The 16,871-nt window shown below is 33.5% G+C and overlaps 1 pseudogene; it reads left to right on the forward strand.

Moving 5' to 3' along the window:
- The first annotated feature begins 2,020 nt into the window (after positions 1-2,020).
- LOC122095534 lies at positions 2,021-2,133 on the forward strand (annotated as a pseudogene).
- The last annotated feature ends 14,738 nt before the right edge of the window (positions 2,134-16,871 follow it).

The raw sequence follows: 16,871 nt of genomic DNA on the forward strand, positions 1-16,871 counted from the left end.
GCACCCTCAGAAGCAAGCAACCTCATGCATTGGCCTTGGTAGAAAAAAATGAAACTATGTATCCTGTTTTGGTACTTGTGTCTTTGTAGGGATGGTGTATGAGAGAAGTGTCTTAGATTCAAGCTCTTAAATTCTTTCTGTCTAAGAGTCTTGATCTGCAAATTCATTTGTCCAGCTAGGAAGAGTGAAAAGTTGGAGATGGAGTCATCTCTGAGAAAAATCTCTAATAATGGAGTTGAGAAAAGGGAGGAACAAGAAACACAGACTGAAGGGCAAAGTGTACCAAAAAATCTTACTCCCATTACAGCATGTCTCTGTGATTTAAGAATTGTAAACCTAGGAATCCCAAGAAAATTGGAGCTAAAATGCCTCCCTCATACATTGTAGGGAAAGATACGAAAATATGTGTTAAGGCTGATTTTTATTTTTGAGCACTAATTTTAATGTTCATTTGGTAAACTAAATCCTCTATATTCCTGTCTCTGTGTAAATACCCATCAACATGAAATATATAGTGATTTTGTTTAAAAAAATGACTCAGAAGAAATTATAAATGCAAAAACAATCTTCACAGAAGCAAACTCTCAGAGATATTTCATGACTTTGACAAGGATAAAGTGGTGAAATTAGTATAAATTTAGAAGTATGACAATGCACAAAAACATAAAAAAGATACTCATATATTTCATTATATAACCCAAAGCAGAAAGCAAATGTTGTTTAGATGATTTTATAAAACCCAGTCTCTCAGGTACTGGGAAGTGGCTCAATGGTAGAGTGCCTGCCTTGCATGCATGAGGCCTTGGGTTTGATTTCTCAGCATCACATAAGCAGAAAAAGATGGAAGTGGTGCTGTGGCTCAAGTGGTATCACTAACTTTGAGCTGAGGGACAGCACCAGGCCCCAGAGTTCAAACCCCATGACCAACAAAATAAAAATAAAAAACAAAACAAAACAGTCTCTCACTTTTGTGCCCTCAACTCTGTAATAACTCTCCTTGAGCCTAGGGCTAATATTTTAGGTGAGGACATACATTAACACTCTTGAATCAGACTCCACTTGATCATTTTTTAAATACATATTTTGTTCTAAGTTTCCTCTTTATAAATTCACATACACCTATAAAAAATGGTGTGGCCATCCCAGTAACCTTCTCAAAGTACTTCCTAATGACAACTTACAAAAAGTTGTATTATATTACAACAAGGAAAACAATGCTAAAAATAAAGAAAACCAATTATGAAATATTAATGAATAATAAAATAAAAAACAAAACAATTACCAGTGTTTTTAGTATTTGAAGTGTACTACAAATTAGATTTTATTATTGTCATATTTCTTTACATTTAACACTGGCTAAGATTATGATGTTCCACAAGAATTTTATAGGCTATGAGTAGTGTTTAAAGACACCCACTAAGATAACTATTTATAGTTCATCTCATAATTTGTATATGGCTTATATCATCATTTGTTCCTCATTAACATATGAAGTAAGGAAGGCCTACAGTTTTAACAGAAACTGTGTAGTTAACATAGTCAACTCTTTATTCTGCTCCTTTACACAAAGACTTTGCAACTTCTCATTACTAAACTTTCTATAAAATCTGAAATGTACATACTTAGTAGTACTTATCTGCTACCATAAATCTTAAATACTTTATAGAAAAGTATTATGACCTGCCAAACAGTCCCAGTTTTTGGCATATATAAGCAAATTCCCAAAATTAAATATATTGAAAACATTAAAACTTTTAACAAACCTTAACACTTGCTGTAGTGTTCATTATGGCAGGTCCCTTGTATAGAATAATTGAATTCCTCCTCCTACACATCTCTTGAACAACAAATATCTGGAATTATTTTGTTTTTGACATGTCAATCTTGACTTTATTCTTAAATGTGTACTTATGTAAGAAGTACATGGTTCTAAAATTTCACTAAAATTCTTTCAAACTTACTTTTTGTTGAATTGTCTAGTTAAAGAAAATCAATTACAATTTATATATAAAAATGTTCTGTGCACAATTCTGCATCACATACACTAACATTGGAATGATACAGAGAAGATTAGCATGGCCACTGGGCAAGGATGACAGGCAAATTCCTGAAGCATTCCATCGCCCAATTTTTTAGGAAATGGAAAGACTTGGAAAAAAAATTATTAATTGAAGTAAGCCAAGTCCATAGAAACTTAGGTCCCATGGTTTCTCTAATTTTCAATAACTAATGTATGTCTAGGATAAGCAGAAAAGGCCAAAAGTTATGTGTATATGACCAGATAAGATTATGTTAAGGGAAATGAAACACATGTTAGGGACACAAGTGGTTTTTTTTTTCTTGCTATTGTTTCTCATGTACTTGTAACGTGCAGTGTTTTGTTTTTTTTTTTTGTTTCTTTGTATGTTCGTCCCCCATGCTATAACACCTGTTTTCACTGTATTTGAAGTTGGTGCGCCTACATCTTGTATATACTCTCCTCTAATTTGGTGAGGGGAAGGAAAAAAAAAAACAAAATGATTAAATAGGGATACAGGTATACCCATTGTAACAATAAGATTCACAAGACACTATGTTGTAAAGTGAACTTTACAATTGAGGTGGGGAAAAGGAGGAGGTTAATGGACTTGTGGAGGTGGGAGGGAAGGGATGTAGGGGAACAATAAAGGAGGAGGTAACAATGCTTGTTAGGGAATGTACTCATTACCTTGCTCATGTAAGTGTTACCCCTATGTACAGTATTTTTAAAATAAGAACGTATAAAAATGTTCTGAGATGGAAGAGTTTATTTCCTTTATTTTACTCATATAATATCGTTAGCAAAGGAATTCATGCAAAACTCCGATATGAAGGCATTTTGAATACAAATGTGGGTGAATGCACGCATGTGCTCAAGTACTTGAATGTGTGTTGACGTGCTCAGTGTTTGAAATCAGGGCTTCAAGGTCTTGCTGGGCCTTTTTTCTCTAGATTGATGAGCTACTAAATGAGCTACATCTCCATTCTTGGCCCTATGCTAGTTCATTAAAATTTTTGAAAAATAATCTCCTGAATTTATTTTGCCCTGATTGGCTTCCAACTACTATCCACAGATCTCAGGCTCCTGAGTAGATATCCAGAGTAGTTAGGATTACAGGTGTGACAAACCAGCAAAAGCTTTCAGAATAACGTTAAAAGTAGAAGAAAATTTACTTCAGAGGGCATGTTTTAGCATCTCCAATTTTAAAGCATTTTGGAGTAATTATTTATGATTTTTTTTCTTTTTGGATACTTATAAGACAGTAGGTGATGATATTTAAAAGTTTTAGTACTTTTTAAAGAGGATACTGGAATTGTGGGACAGAAGAAATTTGCCTCTCTTTGGACCTCAATGTATAAGCTCAGTTCTGTGCATGATAACCCAGTGTCACCAACACAATCTGTATTGAGGACAAATGTGATAGAAAACAATCACCATGGGCAATATTTACTATGCTATTATTTCTTGGACAATATGAATATTGAATTGAGAGTGTAATAGAATGGAGAGATTTTATCTACCTTTTGTGTATTGCTGAAAGACTTTCAGAAACTTTGACTCATTTCTTTCCCCACTGTGTGTGTCTTTAGGCCGTGCACTTACTGCATTTAATTACAATTTTTCCCAACACTAAAATGGTAATAACATTAACATTATAGCAAATGTTATCTTAACAATTAAGGGAATAAAACTTGTGAAATACTTAAAATAAACTTCTAGGAATGAGCTTTGAGTTTAGCCAGCAATCTTTTATAAATACTAAATAGAACGTCATAAGTAGTACAGAAACCATTACATGTAGTGAGTAACTAGAAGTAATATCTATTGATCATGCTCTGCTTCCAAGGAAGCCAGGTGGATAACTTCTCATGCTGTAAATCAAACTGGTTATGTTATGTCTTGATAGTGCAAAAATATCAGGGACAGAATGATGAAGGAATATTGTAGACTGAGGTGAAATCCATATGAAAATGTGCAAAACTGATAAAACATAAAAGTATCTGAGCAGTATTTTGTGTTTTACAACATTTAAGTTACATCGCAAAGATAAAGAAGTCATAGAAGAATAAATTCTTTTTTGTTGTCCTATCATAGCTCCTTAAAAGGATGAACTCTTTCCTCATTCTTATACAGGCATCATCGGATGAGAGGAACTGTAGTTTTTTGTTGTTGTTGTTTGCTTCCTTCCATTTGTTCTTCAGTTTGAAATCTGAGCTACTTGAGACTGAAAGAAACCAAGGGAAATTAGACAAACAGGCTTTGGAAAGAACAATCAATGTAAAATAAATAAACTACAGCCCTGTAACAGGTCTAACTAAATGGAGTTATATAGTGTCAATTTTTAACAGAAAATGATGTAAGCAATACCATGTTATTGAAAACTGAAAAATGTTAAGAGTTGCTTCATTTTTTTTATTTTCTACTACCTTGAATTTATTATTGATCTGATTTAGCGAGATTAAAGATGAGATTAACCAGAACCTCGATTAAAAATGGACAAAAGTTCTGAATAGACATGTTCTCCATAAGCCCTGAAAATTGCCTGTGGGTTTACAAAGTTGTGTTTAATACAACTTCTATGCTGCCTTAATGCTTTTTGAGCCGAAGTCATTAGAGAAATATAATTCAAAATTACTATGAAACAACTTTATGACTATTATAACTCATCAAAAAATCAATGGATCCAGTTATGGTGGTAAAGGCTTGTAATTCCAAGCATTTAAGTGGTTGGATTTAATTCTAAGGCCAGTCTAGGGTACTGCAGATAGTAAAAACCTGCCCTTTATTACCTTTGAATAAACGGTAATAATGTTGGTGAGAGTGTGGAGAAAAGGAAATTTTCTACACTATTGGTCAAAAAACAGTTTAGTATTCTCGTTGTAGAAAGTAGTATGAAGTTTCTAAAAAAATCCAAAGTTGAGATATCATCTGATCCACCAATCATGTGATTATTTCTCTCTGCGTACCTCATAAATATATCTGTAGTTCATTGTTATTCACAAGAGCAGCCAAGATATACGTCAATGTTTAGTGTTCAACTACAGACTAATAAAGCAACTGTGGTACATGCACAAATATCTTTTTCTGTTTCATCATTAAAATAACAAGAGACTGCTCCCATTAGCCACAACTTACAATGACCTGAAAGATGTATTCGAAATGAATAAAAATGTTGTGTTCTGATCTTTGTAAACACACACACACACACACACACACACACACACACACAAAAACTCAAATATTAAGACAGATTTTTTTTAAAGTAAAGCAAAGTGGAAATTCTGGGGCATTTAGTTCACAATGTAGAAGATACTTGATATACAGTATGAGGTATAGAGTTGAAATGTACAACATGAGGATACAGGGGACAACAGTGGCCTTACATAGGAATGAAGCTAAGTAAGTAGGAGTTGTTCTTCCTAGTAGGGGCTGCTCTTTTAGTTGTTCTTCTTTTAGTAATTGAAAAGATGAATGTAATTCTTTCAATATACCTGTCTGTTTGCAGAAATGATAACAAACAATATTGTAATAATGTTGCATACTCAACATAGAACAAACTGTCAAATTAAAATACATGAGATTATCCTTGATGTAAACTAATTATTACAAATAAGGGAAACCATGGGAACTATGTTTCTTTAAGTCTGGTTTATTTCACTTAATATGATTTTTTCCAAGACCTTCCATTTCCTTACAAATGAGGTGGTATCTTTCTTTCTGATGGAAGCATGATACGTGTGTCTATGTGTGTATGTAAGTGTGTGTGTCTCATTTTCTTGATCCATTCATCTACTGAGGGGCTTCAGAGTTGATTCCACATCTTAGCTATGGTAAATATTACTGTGATAAACATAATTGCGCTGGTAGCTTTAGTGTGGCCTTGTTTGTGATCATCTGGTTAAATGCCCAGAAGTGGGATTACTGGGGCATAGGAGCGTTATTTTGTACATCAAGGATAATCTTAGTAGATGAGTAGAATAACTCAATAGCTATGTACATATGACCATATAGGGTGATTCTAAGTGAAATGAACTCCAAGACATGTTCTTTGTTGTTGTTGTTCTTAATGTACTACATGATTTATTTTCATCCTTTTGTGTTTTCCCCACCTATGGTTTATCCCCTGTAGTCACTGTATTTGATTTTGATTCCCTGGGTATTGTAAATATGTTGATCTGAACTGGGGAAGGGGAAGGAAAAAAAACAAAATAGTGAGACAAAGGACAAAGGGGGAACCTATGCAACAGTGATACTCACAAAACAATAGGTTGGAAATGGATCTTGGGAGGTGCATTGGGAGGGAAGAGGGAGAAAAATGGGTAAAGGGGTAACAAGTTAGAAAAGAAATTAATTCCTTACCTTAATTATGTAACTCTAACCCCTCTGTACATTACCTTGACAATAAAATTTAAATAAAAAATAAAATAAAATATATGAGAGCAGCAATACAGTCAGTGGGACTAGGGGAAATTCTGTACTATACAAAGAAAAGTAGAACAGCTATGGAGAGCAACAATTTGACTTTAACGTAAGAAGTAATAAACTAGCATACAGATTTTCAGCCTCATGTCAGCCACTAAAAAGGGAAAACAAAATGCATAATTAGCAAACCAATAGAGATAAAATAGAAAACTAAGCAATTGAGGTGAAGGGGTGACTTGGATCAAGTATAACAAATGACACAATTAGAAAACAATAACAAGGTGGTAAGTTTAAAAAACATAGGGCTGGGAAGGTGGCTCAGTGGTAGAGTGCTTGCGTTGCATGCATGAGGCCCTGGGTTCAATTCCTCAGCACCACATAAGCAAAAAGAAAAAAGCCGGAAGTGGCGCTGTGGCTCAAGTGGTAGAACGCTAGCCTTGAGCTGAAGAGCTGAGGGACAGCGCCCAGGCCCAGAGTTCAGGCCCCACAACCGGACCCCCCCCCAAAAAATAAATAAAAAATAAAAAACATTACCCATAATTCTATTAAATGTTGTTTACATCACAATTTGTTAGAACTATAATTCAAATCACAGTTTAATAGTATGTCATTTTAATAATAGTTTACTTATTATTGATTACTTCATATTCAATGTTTAATATATAATTTTATTTTCTGCAGATATAGAAAAGAAATAGTGAAGCTAATATTAATAAATTAATGTAATAATTCAAAATGTATCCTACACTTAGCACTCTTCTTAACATGAAAAAATAAATTATTGCACATGACTCCTGGTATTAGGTGGAAGGGTTCAGCATTGTAGTAAAATTCACACCACACAATACAGGAGGGTATTACTCCTCTAATCTAGCTTAAATTGTGGAAATTTGAATTTTACATGCATTTTTAATTCCTGTCTAAGTGACATCTAAAACATATACAATCATATACACGAGGAGTATTTCAGATAATACTTAAAAGTCACATTCATTAATTAAATTTTTATTATTTTGTACCAAATAAATATTTAAAGAGAGACTGGATTTCTGAGTAGATGATGGTGTATATGTGCCAGATTATTCATATTGAGGCTTATTTTATATTTCTGACATTGTTTCTACAGTCAGATTTAATTTTCCATAAAGGGTTAAGTGCATTATATAGGATATATGAAAGTAAACTGAATGTTTATTCCAGTAATCCTTTGCCACTTGTCTAATCCCAATATAATTCATCCATGTGTTTAAAGTAATGAAAATAACAACAGATAAAAGAAAGATAAATCAGTCTGTAGTAGACAAGTATTTTCACCTTTATTTTCACAGTTGGTCCTCTTTTACACTACAGAATATTCTTGGGAAAATGTGCTCCAGGCTGGCCACAACTGCAGAATATTATGGTTTGATGTATCATAAGAGAAGGAAGGAAGGGGACCTTCCTTCCAAAAGTCTGCTCCATGGGATGTGATCTGCTTCATGGTGCTGAATTGGAAATGAACATTTTTCACGCTCAACCTTGAAAAGCCATCTTGATAGACCATTTCTATAAGTGGTTACAGAGGATTATTGATGGCTTTGCAAGGATGCCACATTGCCTCATTTTGAGACAATTAACAGGAATTTAGTCAGCTGTTTCTTTGTATCTTTAGGAGAAAAACCTATTGACTCTAGGTCAGGGGATCACTGGGACCCAGAGAAGCTACTATCTTGAATAGTAATCCTAGACCTCTAAACCCAAAAAAAAAAAAAACCACACAAAACAAACAAACAAACAAAAAATCCAGTAAGCACAGCCAGTCATGTCTGCTATCACAGCCTACATGAAGTCAGGCAAGAAACAGAAGCTGAAAGTCATTTAGCTGATAAATAATATATTTTTTATGAGGCAGACTGAAATGAGACTCCAGAGAGAGGGTCAGAAAGACTGAACAGAGACACTAAAGTTGATCACACAAAGATTAGAAAGTAGAGTTCCTTGTAGAACAAATAAATCATAGATTAGAAAGTAGAATTCCTTGTAGAACAAATAAATCATAGAAAGCCTATGCATGTAAGAACAAGACAGATCTTAGTCAGATTTAGTAAGGGTCTGTCAAGTCTGTTAATTTATTTAAAAAACCAGCTGATTTGCTGATTCATTCTATGTTTTATTTTGTCTTTACTTAGTTATTTCTGATTTAATTTTTTATTTGTTTCTGTCTATTGTTTTGGGTTTGGGCTTCTTCCTGTTTTCAAGGAGCTTGAGCTACATAAGTAAAATATTCATTTGAGATTTCCCCAATTACTTGATGTAGGCACACAGAGCTATAAATTTTCGTGTAAGTACTACAAATATCAGAGTAGCTGGTATTTTGTGTGTTCATTTTTGTTAAATTGTAGAAACTTTCAGATTTCCATTATAATCCCTTCAGTGTTGCACTGGTCATTCAGCAACTTTTTGTTCAGTCTTCATTGGTTTGACAATTTTTTTGCTTTAGCTGTTTAATACTAAGTTTATTCTGTTATGGTCAGACAAGAAATTGGAATTCAATTAATTTTTCTTTCAATTTGAACAGAATTTCTATGTGACATAGGATATGTTCTATTTTGAAGAATCTTCCATGAGCTGCTGCGAAGAATGTATAGTCTGACATTGAATGTATATCCTGTAGATGTCTGTAAGGGATAGGTGGTCAATGTAGTGATTTAGGTCTGCAGTTTCTTGGTTGATTTTTTTCCTGCATAACCAATCCATGGAAGGGAATGAGGTGTTGAGATGTCTTTTTAGGTTAAGTAGTATTTGGTTGATGAAGTGGGATGCTGCACTATTCAGGGCATTGATATTTAGACTTGTTATATCCTCCTAATGGAGAGTTGCTTTTATCAATATATAATGTCTCTTCCCACTAATTTTAATTTGAGTTCTATTTTACCTTATGTTAGTAATTCTGCTGTGGACTGTTTATGGTCTCCATTTGCTAGAAAATTTTCCTTTCATCCTTTTAGTTTGAGTATGTGTTTGTTTTTGTCAATAAAATGTGTCTCTTTTAGATACTATTTGGATGCGTCTTGTTTTTGATACTAATCTCTAATCTATGTCTTCTATTTGGAAATTTAAGTCCATTGATATTGAGAGTTAAGACTGAGAAATATCTGATAAATCCTGCTATGTTATACACACCTGCTGTTAGGAGCTGTGCCTCATCTACTCTTAATATAGTTACCTTGTTCTGTAGTAGGGAGCATTTTATATAAGGAGTTCCTCTTCCTCTTCTTCTTGATCTTCTCTATGTAGGATATATTTGATTAACTTCAATCCTGCTGATTTGGTGGAAAAACGTTGTTTCAAATTTTCTTTGTCATGAAATATGTTTATATATCCTTTAAATGTAAAGGAGAGTTTGGCTTGGGACCATATTCATGGTTGGTAGTTGTTTACCTTTAATGTTTGTCATATATAATGCCAGGCTCTCCTTTTTACCATATCAGCTAAGAAATCTGTATTTATTCTGACTGTATATCCTTTATAAATAATTAAACTTTTCTCTATGGCAGCTTTAAGAATCCTTCCCTTGATCGTTAATGATCCTCTAATTGATTATGATCTGGTGGTGGATTGTTCAGTTCTAGAAATCTGTTTGGTTTCTAAATACTTCTCTTCTCTGCATGAGCCTATCTCGTTGAATGTTTGGCATGTTCTCTGCTAGAATTCTGTAATATGCTTCCCATTCATTTATTTTCTTGCTCTTCTCCTTCTTGACACCTATTTCCCTGAAATTTGATCTACTAACTGAGTCTTGAAGTTCTGGCAAGATCATTTCTTATTTCTTGGAGTTTTTCTAAATGACTATCTCCTCTTTCCTATTAGGCCTATTCTGTCTTTGACCCTTTGAGATTATCTTCTATGTCATCTTTTTACTGTAGAGACATTCTACTTTGTTTTTTATTTCTCTGTCTTCTAATTGGTCATTTTTAGGGGTTCTATCCCTTTATTAATGCTTTGTTTTAGGTCTTGTATGTACTTTCTGTACATTTTTTCTTTGGTTGGGGGAGTTGCAAGGGCTGTTTTCTTAGCTGTGAATTCTCTTATATCTTTTAACTAGGCATCCATTTTATTCCTGGACTCCTTTGTATTCTCAGAATTTATTTATCTTTCTGTTTGTAGTCTCCGTGAATTATTTTTCTAATGATTGGTTGGTCTCATCTTGTTCACAAATTTTCTTGTAGAGGTTTTCTATCTTTCCAATAATCACATTTTTCAGTCGTATATGTAATGTATTTTGGTAACTATCTTCTAGATCCTTGATTGTCTGTTCTAATGCCTAGTTATTTACTGTGTGAATTATACTACCTTGACATCACTTTTCTTGTATTTTTCTGATTGGTTCTGTCCATTTGGAGGTTTTCTTTTTGGGGGATCTATGATCTTAATAGGTGAATCTCTATGTTCTTGGTTGATTTGAGGTGTTGGTTTGGTCTTCTGTTGTGATTTGCTTTTCTGGAATTAAGTTTTTGTTTCGACAATTAAGTGTAGGAGTAGAGACCAGTGTGGTGAGATGTTGTGATTTTCATACTTGTGGTTCCAGTGACAGTTCGGACTGTCCAGTGGTATGGTGAATTGTCTCTCTGTATGGATGTGGCTTTCTTTAATGTACATTTCTGTTCTTGCTTTTTTCCATGTTACCCTTTTATTTTCACACTGCAAATGTACTTTTGAATATGTTGGCCAACACAGTCACAGGAGTCACCTGCCTGGCTGGGCACCTTTTCATAGATTTCTGTTTTCTTGTGAAGACAGTATAAAATCTTCTTTTGAATTTTATATTATAGCTGACTTGGTGTGACCCTCTAGAAGAGGAGTCCTTGCTAGGACTCTAAATATCTATTTTATCTCTATTTTATCTTCCACAGATTTATTTTTTATATTGTGGACTTTTTCACATAATTTAGGATTTCTGATTGTTGTATCAGGTTATTTTTGTTTTTCTGTTTGTGTTACTTTGAAGTAGTGATTTCAGGCTTGTATTAAGAGACAGTAAAGTATGGAATGTGTGTTAATTGAGGGAAAGAGAGCAAATATTTTAACTTATTTACTACACATGTAAATTAATATTAACCAAAGTTAATTAATTACTGATTTACATTTCTGAGGATGAGTATAGTACTCTTCGATATATTGGAGGAAAAGACTTTAGACTCTTGACAACTGAAGACTTAGATTGAAATTACTGGCTAAACTTTCTTTTTCAGGAAAGCAAAAGCTCCATTTCATTCATATTTGCATTATAAAATCATAATAGCTGCAAGTTGAATTGTTTTCCTCTGCTATTTTCTATTCCATTCTTTATCCATTAAATATCTAGTGCTTTCAATGACCAACTCCTTAAATACCTATATTGCTTATATTGTGATATAAATCTCAGTAATATAAATATGAATTTATCTTTGAGTCTCATCTTGAGCTACATTCATATGTAATTTATGCAGTCTTAAGCAAGAAACCTTTTTTTACTCTTTTCTATGTTTTAATCAATAAATCCATTCCCCTTAGAAATAAGCTCTCATCTTTTATATTGCTCCAGTAAACATCATGTTTTTGTAGTACTTTTACTGAAGTACACATAAAGATTGGAATAGGAAGACACTTTCCCGATTATCACTTTAAACAAAATTCTTGGGGACTATTTTATATGTAAAAATTTAAAAGTGCAATGCACATGTTCATAAATGAATAAGATCATGTTTAACTGAATCAGGCACAAGAACCACCACATCAAGAATCAATTTACTTAAAGGCACCAAAATATTGTGTTCATGAATATCACTCATTTTTAGAATATGATTAGTCAATACAAAGTTTATATTATATTTGATATATACATTGCCCCATTTCTTAGGAAATGGAAAGGCTTGGAAAAAATTATATTAATTGAAGTAAGCCAAGCCCAAAGAAACATAGGTCCCATTGTTCCCCTTATTTGCAATATCTAGTATATGTATGAGTCAAACAGAAAAGGTCAGATAATGTGATGTTAGGAAAATGAACCCTTAGTATGTATTTAAATTTTTTTCTTTCATGCATTTGTTTCTAACTCATTTATAAGATTATTTCTTTGTAGCTTTTGATGTCCATTCCCCACAGTATAACCCCTGCTTTCACTCTATTTGAAGTCGGTATAATTTGTGGAGGAGATGGGGGAAAATAAGTCGTTTAAGGATACAGGTGGACCCGTTGCAACAATGAGAAGTACAAGTTGTCATGTCAAAAACGAACTTTACAACTTTGGTGCCGGGGGAGGGGGGGGAGGGTTGGGGGAGGCAGGGAGGAGGCTGGGAAGGGATGTGAAGGGTTAACAAAGGAGGAGGCTACAATGCTTGATAAGAAATGTGCTTATTATCTTGCCCATGTAATTGTAACCCCTCTGTACAGTATGTTCACAAAAAATAAAAAAATAAAAATAAATAAAACAGTTTATATTATATTTGAAATTTACAAAATAAAAATTACACTCAAATTTGCTCTGAATATCCAGTTTCCAGGAATATATTTATTCAGCAAACAGAGAAACAAAACATAAGGGTTCGTCACATAGAATGAAAGATGTAGTAGCAGACTGTCTCAAGATTTAAGTACATGCAAATCGTGTGAATTATTCAAAGATAGTATAAACATTCACAAAAGGATTTGTGATCAGAAGTGATAGGTAAGCAAAGTAACTGGAAAACTGTATATATAAATTGACCTCTCAATAAAGGATGAGAAGTATTCAATAAATGAGCCTATAGAAGATGATTCTGTATCTCTAACATACATACAGTATTCTACATTTTCCCACATACTCAGATTCTCTTACCTCAGTTCCTGATCAATATTCTTCTGCTTCCATGATGTCAATTCCTACTAAAATAACAAGGTGTATTTTTTTTGGTTTCTAGAACCAATACATTTTAGTATTTTGGAACAGTAGTATGAATTCATGGAGTTTGACTTGAATGTAAAGTTTGAGGATATTGTATTCAGACTACTGTTAATCGGCCTGAAGCTTACAAAGAAACACAGGATACTAAGAACAAGGGACTTGATCTCAGGGAAACATACAGGTCCAGTCAATCAACTATAATTACAAAGGAATGGAATTGATCTCTGATGTGTCTGGGTGGCAGCTCTGTGTGTGTGTGTTGTGTGTGTGTGTGTGTGAGAGAGAGAGAGAGAGAGAGAGAGAGAGAGAGAGAGAGAGAGAGAGAGAGAGAGAGAGAGAGAAAGAGAGAGAGGAGAGAGGAGTGAGGCAGAGAGAGAGAGAGAGAGAGAGAGAGAGAGAGAGTGGCTTCCATATTTACATTCCATAGAGCATCACTTCTTAGGGAGCAGGTACTCATATCAGAGCTCTGATACAACTGTCATCACTTTTTACTGTGAAAAACACTTGCTTAATCTCTATTTAAAAAGGGAAAAATGAACTAACATCTTACATGATTGTTTTGACAATTAATTCATATATTGAAGGCCAAAGGGAGGAATTGGAGATCAGTATAATTTTTTCCTCTCTTCTGAATATTACACAGGAATAGCTGTGATTTTCAGGAGTCTCCTGCCATCTACTGACAGCTGAATTACTAATATGCTTAATAATATGAAACATATGAGAGAGAAAGATATCAGCCCACAAGCACAAAAAACTAGTGATAAGATTGAACTTTAGAGCTGGGTTGCCACATGTTTTAGGAATGTAATTCCTTCATATGAACTTCAAATGTTGTGGCATTCCTTGTCTGATTAAATGGTAAGAATGTACTGTAGAAACAAGAATTCCTGTTCAGCCAAGTAGAAAGTGCTCATGATCCCATCCTCACGTTGCAAAATTCCATTCCATATACTTCAGCCCCAAATCCTTCCCTGTGCGAGACAGGAAAAAAATAATTTTGATTGAATATTAAATTACGCAAATTAGTGTGTACAGGCATGATTTGTATAATTACAGAAGTTTGTAATAAATGTAAGTAGGGATCATGTCACAAATAAAAAATATAATTAAAATCAAATAACAAGACTAGAAGTCACAGCATTTTGTGCAGGAAAACATACATTAGATTAGTTGCAGAATTTCTATTTTGAGATATACTTTATATTAAACTATAATGCACTTTACTTAAGGATTGAGACATTTTATTGAAAAATATATTTCTTAGAGATATTTTTGCTGCATAATGGACCCATTGCAACAATGAGATGTACAAGACGTTATATCAAAAAATGAACTTTTCAACTTTGGCTGGGGAGCGGGTGGAGATGGGAAGGGATGGGAAGGGGAAACAAAGGAGGAGGCAAAAATGCTTGATAAGAAATGAACTCATTAAATTGCCCATGTAATTGTAACCCCTCTGTACGGTATTTTCACAATTAAAATAATAATGATAAAAATATTTAGGTTCAAAATGCAAGTAAAATTTAGACCTTCATGCTGAGCAAGAGATAGGAAAAATGTGAAATAGAGGCTTGCTATTAACATTATAATCCAGTCATATGTAGGTATAGGATTAGGAAAGGTGTTGCAATTAGAGTTGGGCTTAGGATGAGAAAAAGATGTAAGATATTGTGTAAAACTGCAACATATTTTAAGAAGAATGAATGACATCAAAGTAAGAATGAATGAAAACCAGTGTCGGTGTTACTTTAAAAATTCAGATATAATTTGGTTTAAAATGTGAGTGACTGTTTTAGTTCTTGTCAGGATTAAAGACAGATAAGCTTTAGGGTAAAATTTAGTTTTCCACTAAGAAGTAGAAGCAAAAAAATGTGTGATTGAATAAAATAGAGACAATTTTCCTTACATTAACCACTTGGTGTTAATTCAGATTGTGATTAAGATTAGGTTTCATGTTAAATGGGGTTGAGGATAGAGTAAATAAATAGATTAAACTGGTGCCTCACACCTATTATCCTAGCTACGCAGGAAGCTGATTTCTGAGGATGCAATTCAAAGCCAGCCTGGGCAGGAAAGTCTGTGCGAATTTTATCTCCAATTATTCACCAGAAAACCAGAAAGTGGTTATGTGGCTCAAGTAGTTAAGTGCACACCTTGAGCTAAAGAACTCAGGGATCATGCCCATGCCTAGAATTCAGGGATTATGTCTAGGCCCAGAGATCAAGCCCCACGACCAACAAAAAGAAAAAAAAAGGAATGGGATAAATGTTAAGTAAATATGAACTTATTTTAGGTTCTAGGACTTCAGGAAATGCTGGGATAATGGAAGTACAATGTATTTCATTAGATCAGGATTTGAGTCAATGGGTATGATGATTCCTCTTATGGAACAAGATAGATTCAGGATTAAGAGTGAGAAAATCTATAGGGTTTTGGAAAACCTGCAATTTATTTCAAGAATTCCAAGTGGAATTTCAGTTAGAATAACAGAAAATGAGCATTTTTCATAAAATTTAGAATTGGGATAGCATTAGTGTCAAGGTTGTGGTTAGGATTCCAGCCATGGTTAGGGTTAGAGTGAAAGATTAAAAAAAATAAAGCTCAAATTGAAGATAAATTTTAGAATAAACCTTGTAAGAATTAGAATGAATGTTAACTAGAGTATTGCTATTAATATTAGAATCACCTTGCAATTAGGCTTATGTTTATTCTCAATGTTCCAGTTAAGATTAAGTTTAGGGTTAGAAAATGGCTAAGATTTTGGAAAAAAATTGAAATCTATGTTTGGAAGGCTTATTTGAATCAAGTTAGGATGAGTGAAAACTAGTGTACTTGTGTGAATGTTAGTATTTATATATAATTTGGATTAAGATCAGGGTCAGTATTTTGTTCTAATTATAATTAGTGTTATAAATACGAAAGTTTTTTGTATAAAATTAAGATTTCACTAACAAATAGAAGCAAAAATGTCAGATGGAATAGTAACTATAGCATTATCATTATATTTATTTCTCAGTGATCATTCTTGTAATGATTAATGAGAGTTTTCCAGCCAGGTTTAGGTTTGAGTTAGCTTTAAGTAATGGACTAGATGGTAGGTAATCTGAAACTGTTTTAGGATACAGTGATTTAGGAAACGGTAGTATCAATGGAAACCACAGTGTTTTTCCTGATAAGAGAATTAGAGGACAATTAATATAATGGTTCATATTAGGGAACAAGATCACTTCAGAGGTAGAGTCAGGAAATTTGTTGGAATTAGTGCAAATTGAACCCCATTTCCAGAGCGCAAATTGGAGTATTCATTAGAATAATTAAAAATTAGAGTATTTTTTAACATTAATTTTGGACTCTCATTAGGTGGAAAGTTAGGTTTCAGTTCCAGCTGGGCTTAGTTTTAGCATTAGGCAAATGGAAAATTTAGGGTGAAACTGGAAGTAAATCTTCGAATAACAAGTCAAGTTAGAATTAGGATGGCTATGAAAGGGGAAACTGCTAATAATATTAAGATTAGGGTATGATTAG

The sequence above is a fragment of the Dipodomys spectabilis genome, unplaced genomic scaffold (genome assembly GCF_019054845.1).
Source record: "Dipodomys spectabilis isolate Male_0828 unplaced genomic scaffold, ASM1905484v1 ptg000359l, whole genome shotgun sequence".
NCBI lineage: Eukaryota > Metazoa > Chordata > Mammalia > Rodentia > Heteromyidae > Dipodomys > Dipodomys spectabilis.